This window comes from Python bivittatus, unplaced genomic scaffold (genome assembly GCF_059951505.1).
Source record: "Python bivittatus isolate LINGU-HERP-01145 unplaced genomic scaffold, Pbiv_v1 ctg000700_np1212, whole genome shotgun sequence".
In the NCBI taxonomy this organism is placed as follows: Eukaryota; Metazoa; Chordata; class Lepidosauria; order Squamata; family Pythonidae; genus Python; species Python bivittatus.
This window is the reverse complement of record NW_028277098.1, coordinates 89,039,571-89,046,656: the sequence shown is the minus strand read 5'-3', so window position 1 is coordinate 89,046,656 and position 7,086 is coordinate 89,039,571.

Genomic DNA, 7,086 nt, shown 5'->3' with positions numbered 1-7,086 from the left:
TCAAAAAATGTTTACCCCATTCTCCCCCCTCAGCCTCTCAAAAAATGTTCACTGTGGCCCTCGGGTAGAGTTATCCATTTCTGTTCTAGCTGAAAACAGCATCATTTCCACAAATGGCTCATATTGAAAATATTACTAATAGGATGAAAGGACATCTCTGCCTGATAAGAAGCAGCATCCACTCTTTTGATGATGTTGCCTATGAAGATGAAGTTGCTGATGGCTTATCACATGCTGCAAAAACCTGTATGGTATTGGGAAACCACTGAAGCAATGAGCATGAAAATGAGCATGAAATGGAGCAAACTCAGGGAGGCAGTGAAGGACAGGAAGGCCTGGCGTGATATGGTTCATGGGGTCACGAAGAGTCGGACACGACTTAACGACTGAACAACAACAATTGGGGAACAGTCACCAATTATGGCTTTTAGCTATGTGTTCACATGCCACATACTCATAAAGCATGTGAATTCACAAGCATGTGCTCATCCCAAGCTATATATCAGGGTTTCACAATTTCCAGCTCTGTGGACTTCAACTCCCAGAATTCCCCAGCCAGCATGGCCATGGCCAAAATTCTAGGAATTTTAGGGAAAGCCTTCTGCAACCTAGTACCTTCCAGAAGTGTTTTGTTCTATAGTTCTCATCAGCCCCAGCCAACATAACTGTGGCCAAATCCATAGTGGGAGTTGCAGTCTGACCCGCCTGAAGGTAATCAGGCTGGAAAATAATAATTTAAGGCAGTGTTGTCCAAACTTGGCCACTTTAAGATGAGTGGACTTCAACTCCCAGAATTCCCCAGCCAGCCATGCTGGCTGGGGAATTCTGGGAGTTGAAGTCCACTCATCTTAAAGTGGCCAAGTTTGGACAACACTGCCTTAAGGTGATTCCTAGCCAGCCACAGCCATGCTGGCTGAGGAATTCTGGGAGTTGAAGTCTACCACTGCTTCTGGACAGTTTCAGGTGATTGCACTTTTGCTGTTGGAGGAAATGTCTTGCTCAATAGCACCTTTGTTTGTTTGGATAATTACTGACATGTTCACTCACCTGAGCCATCTGGAAATGCTTCTGTATGCATAATCAGTTCCCTGTTTTCTACAGCATATTTTAAATGCCTACTCATTTATTTCTGACAGCTCTGCATAAGTTTTGTAAGCACAACACAAATCCATTTACTTAGGAATAAAGTCCATTAAAATCTAATGGGATATACTTTTGTGTAGACATATATTTAGTATTGTATTGTTAAGGTGGTTGAAATATAAGCATCTCTGCCTATTTGAATGTTCTTTTAAGAGATGCGTCAGTCTCTTTGGCAGGTGCTTAAACTGAAAGTCAGACTTTCCCACTCATAATTCTCAAGTTCTCTTTAGCGAGATTTATTGAGATAAAAGAGATGAGGTTACAAGAATTCCAGAAACTGAACTATTTTTTGGTTTAGAACTATTATGTCCCCAGGCACATTAGACGGAGACTTTCTGATTCTCTAACTGCCCCCCCCTATGATCTGTCAAGGAGGAAACCAGTCATTCCATTGATACCAGGGAACCTTGCAACTGGTTGTTTGCATAACAGTCTCTCCTATCTCTATCAGTCTGGGAACCAACTCTTACAGAGGGAAAGAAACGGTTGGAGTCATGCTTGGAATACTGAAAGTAGATCGACTAAAATCAACTAGCTTGTGGCAGTAATGTTTATAATTGAAAACCACTGTGATATAGTAAACATGGTTTTGAACCAGGGACAGGGAGCTCCTGGTTCAGGTGCCCACTCAGTGGGTGACCTGGGCTGGTCACTATTTTTCAACCCAACCTATCTCAAAAAGTTAGTGGTTGATATAAGGATAAAATATGGGGAATATTTTCAAGCGTGCCATCTTAAAGCAGTGGAAAGGTGCAGCATAAATGTAATGATAAACTATCATTTACAAAAATGTTACATAAACAAAAGCTAGTATTTCCCAATAAGCTTTGTCACCATGGTCTTCAGTTCTTCCCATCCCCTCCTGCGATTCTTTCCTCCCTTAGGAACCTGTGCTTTAACCCCACAGAATTTAGGAGAGCCTCCTAAGGTTGTTAAAGTTCAGCTCCAATAGTCCCCATCCAGCATAGTCAATCTGTCCAGGCCAGATGAAAGAAAATGATCACCACCCATATTGTATTTCTGTATCAGGTGCTGATGGCAGGGACATCTGAAATGGTAAATGGCTAGTAATTAGGTAACAATTAGATGAAAACTTTAGACTGAATTATTTGGTCTGTTAAATACAGGTAGTAAAAGGCTATGACAGCTTCTGGGGATTCTGAATTTTCTATAATCAGGATGACTATGGAAGCTTGAATGCCTCTTGTAAGAAGATCCATCTCTAAACTTAGTTGTCTGAATATAGAATGTTCTGTATTCTTGCCTTTTTCAGTTAAAATGAAAGTACTAGTTAAATGTACTTATGAATTTCATACATTCTTAACCATCAACATCAGAAATTAACTTTAGATCCCAATGAAGGAAGTCGCATTTTGAGCTGGTCTGGAGAGGACTACTATGCTGAGAGAAAGGGAGAAGGAGAGAAGTCATGTGAGATGAAGTGTCTGCACAGTAGTGGGAAGAGAGAACAGGGAATCCAGGAGAGAGGTGACACAGAATGGAGTATCTAGAAGAATGTGGCTGGTTCAGTAGCACAATATACCCAAGTCTTCTGCTGCAACATTTGGTTCTGGCTGAATATTTCAAAACTGACACTTTTGGACCCACTGTTTTTAGTAGTGCCAACATCTGCTTTGCAATTGCCCCGAAGTACCCCTGAGAAAGAGGCTTCTGTTTTCCTACATTTTTTTTTCCTCTCGGAGTATTTGAGAATTCCTTTCAAATTGCATTAGATGATGCTTTTGAAGCAGGAGAACATGCAGCCTATGAAATTTTTACCGAAAATGTTTTCTCCTTTGCAAAGAATGTCAGAAGCAAATTTTCCTTTATAAGAGAATGATATCCACACTCATTTCAAGACTAAGTTCCATAAAGAGACACCTCATGCCAAACCAGAGCCCTAATACTAAAGATAAAGCAAGAAGAGCCTTGTTACTGGCGATAATTGGAAAGGAGGAAATCTCTCAATTATTTAGCATGACAAATGGGGGGGATTGTGATGGATTCCCTGGTTGTGATCAGTAGCTGGGCATCAGGGAGACCCTGGAGTGAAGAGAAAGGGTTAGCAACATTCTCTTGGGCTGCTCAGTGCTCATTCTCAGAGAGTTACTTGGGGGAACAAACATCCTCCTTGCACATCAAAAGAATCCAAGCTAGCTTTTGCCTTAATGCTACATTTCTATGTGCAGAAAAGTGATGTTACATCTATTACCTGCAATCGAATAGCCCAGAAAAAGTTGCTTCACACCATCAAGATGAGGCAGTGTGGCATAATGGTTAGTGTGCAGTCAGGGTCCCAGAGACTCAGGGGGTCACCCATGCAGCCCTCTTGCCTTGGCTCTGAGATAGCTGCTTACCAGTCCTGGAGGACATGTCCTCACATGAGGGCATCCATCTTGAGGGCTCGCCTGCTGCTAGGGCAGGCTGCTAGATCAAGCAGGAAACCAGGGAACAAGCCCTCCTCTCTGCAAACATTCTCCTTTACATGGAAGAGCCTCAGCTACTGAAGGAAAGGGAGGAAACAAATGTTGTAACTGTGAAAACATGTGTTAATTGGCTTTGAGACAGCTCCACCCCTTCCCACATGAGGCACAACTGCAAAAGACACTGGCTAACAAAATTCAGGAGAAGACCCAAGTTGGTGACCGCATCTAGCCAGCTTTGGTTGCTCTTGAAAATCTAAGCAGAGTCAGATCTGTTTACAATTTGGGTGAGAGACCACTAGGAAATCCTATGGCTTACAAAAACAGGCTAGAAGACAGTGACAAGAAAGCTATACAGATGCCTCCTTGAAGTCATCCAGGAGCTGAGTTTGACTCAAGGACTTTAACTTACTAAGTAAAAACATATTTTAAAAAATCTCCAGAAGAATTGCATGGCGTTCTTTTTTCCAGTCTAAACAAAGGAAAATATCCCCTAGAAGCTTTCTCCCCTCCAAGTTTGTTTGTAACGGACTATAGATGTGAATCACTATGGAAGAGAATTTTTGGGTCCCCACGTGGCACCCTACAATGTTTTGCTTTCAATGAAGACCTCCGTTTATGCTTCCTGCATTAATAGCAGGATTACATCCTCAATAAATCCATGCAAATGCAATGATACAAAGTAGAATGTAGTCCAAATGTTTAATCTAAAACAGTTTTTGGCATGAAATAGCACAATAACATGCATCCTGTTCAGCTCTGTCTAAAAAAACACTATCATTTTATTAACAATTAGGGACTCTGTCTAGGATTTTAACTTTGCTGTCTAGAACTAAATTAAAAGCAGCACTAGAGAGTATTCAAGGGAGGAATAATGGATGCATGCCTATTCAAGCCTAACAGGGAAAGTTTATGCTGAGAATGCAGTGGAGATCTGATTCTACTGATTCTTACTGATTTTAGGAGGGGAAGACTTAAGGTTATGCTGAATTCTCACACTGGATTTAATAGGATTTCCACATATATGACCTTGGCAGCTGAATCGATGCCCTCGTTGTTCCTTAACAGTGCCTTATAACTATTTCAAAAAGTGGACACAACTCTTATCACAGTTGACTATATCAAGTGTTGCAACAATCACTAATATTCATAATGTCTGCGGGTAGAATTACACATTTAATGTAGATAAGGAGAACAATAGTGAGCTTGGTTCACACATTTTACTAAGTCAGAATAATGGAGCCTGGAAGGATCAAACATGAGAAACAGTTGGAGGTGCTAGAAATGTTTAGCCAGGAGAAGAGAAGACAGTGGGGGAGTCCTGATAGCTGTTTTCAAGTGCCTGAAGGGCTGTCATGTAGAACATGGGGCAGAATTGTTTGGAAATTGTTTCAGAAAACTGGATAAGAAGCAATGAGTTGAAATTACAAGGAAGTAGATTTCAGCTAAGTATCAGGGGAAAGGTCTGTTGAGTTCTTGGTGTTCTCTGAGCTTGGTTGTTCTCTTGCAGACATTTCGTTACCTGACTAGGTAACATCTTCAGTGGCAGGACTTCTAGAACTGTTCTAGGATTCAGTTCTAGGACTCAGCACTGAAGATGTTACCTAGTCAGGTAATGGAATGTCTGCAAGTGAACAACCAAAATCAGAGAACACCAGGGACTCCATAGTTCAACCCTGAGCTACAGATATTCTCTTCTACTGAAAGATCTGTTATCATTTATGGAGTGATGCATGAACCCAGTCAATTATGTTGCATTCAATAAATGGTGGTTAAGCAAATAATGGCTTAGTGTGATATGTGGAAATCCAGCCATTCTATGGCTGATATGGACACCTTCCTTTGGAATCTAATAATGAGCATACCTTCCTGAGAGATGGGCTGGAGGACAGTCCAATACTGTAAAGTTTACATACCATGGCTTGCTATCAGATTAAGCATGAAAAACTGGTTATTTTCCAGACCAGGAAGAGGAATACTAGGTTGCCAGAGTGTTGTGCTGCCAAGGTAAACCACAGAAAATAATACACAACATAAATTAGAGAAAAGAACCCTACTTATCCCAAGCTGTCTTAATTTGTGCTACCAAGTTGAGATGGAAAAAAAAAATGTTTCCCTTATTCAATTACTGCTGTAGATTTATTGCAAATCATTCAGACATTTACCCAGATCTACTTTCTCTCATTACAATATTTGTGTGTGTGTGTATGTGTGTGCTTCTGTACATGTGTGTTTAATAGCATAAGTACTTGATAAGTACCTAATAATGGTAAGTGATGTACTATTTATGGACATCACAGTTTCTGTAGATTTCTCATTTGGTCTAGCTAATATTTTCCTTCTTTAAAAAGTTTTACCATTAAGAAGAGGAAAAGGAACCCAAATCTCAGAGACTGACAGCACCCGCCACTGATTTTTTTATTTTGAAAAAAAATTCTGGGCCCCGCACAGCCATTCTGAGAAAATGAGCACTTTGGATGGGAGAAGCCCAGTGCTTCATCTGGCAGGGTGCCTACCTACTTAGGAAAAAGGAAAATGGACAGTTAATAAGGAATATCTGGGAAGGAAGGCTGGAGAGAACATCCACAAAATGAGTGTTTTGTGACTGGCCACACCTACCACAGTGACCACTTGGGAATTAGGCCAACTCTCCCAACTCTGTGCCAGCTGCATATGTGAATGCCCGTGAGACATTGTCAAATTCCAAAATATGACATTGAACAGAAACTTAAAAGAATATACTTTGAATAGACACTACTTCTAGTATTTCTGAAGCCAGACACCATAGTATCACAATTTAATTTTTCTCACCCTGCAACATTCCTAAACTTGCCACGAAACTGTTGGGAAAAGGTGTTGCCTTCTTAGATATCCATGTGGCCATGCTTATAACCCTTTTGTATGTAACCAGATTTGATTCGTTATACCTAATCTCTCAACAAAGAAATATTTAATGATACCTTGCAGTTCCTCTTATTCTAACACTGGTGCTCAAACTGTAATCCTCACCAGAATGGGCCAGATTGTCAACTAAAGCACAACACTGGGTTATACTTGGTTATACGACCTGAGAAAGCCTGGTACAAAATGAGCACTAAGTTATACAGGACAACCTGATGAATTGTATCTCTCCATCATACCATTCTGCCTCTCCAGATGTTGCTGGGCTGCATCTGGAATATTGTGTCCTGTTCTGGTTACACCTCAAACAGTGGAACGAGAGAAGATTCAGAGGTGGGCAATTAAGATGATCAAGGGGTTGTGGAGCAACTTCCCTCGGAGGAAAGATTGCAACACTTGGGGCTTTTTAGTTTAGAAAGTTGGTGAATGAGAGGAGACATGATTGAGATGTACAAAATTATGGATGGTGTGGATAAAGTGGACAAAAGGAAGCTATTTTCTTTTTATCAAAATATTAGAACCAGAGGTTACCTCATGAATTGAATTCTGAAAGAATCAAGACTGACTAAAGGACTTTTTTATATATACAACATGTAATTCAGCTTCAGAATTTGCTAGC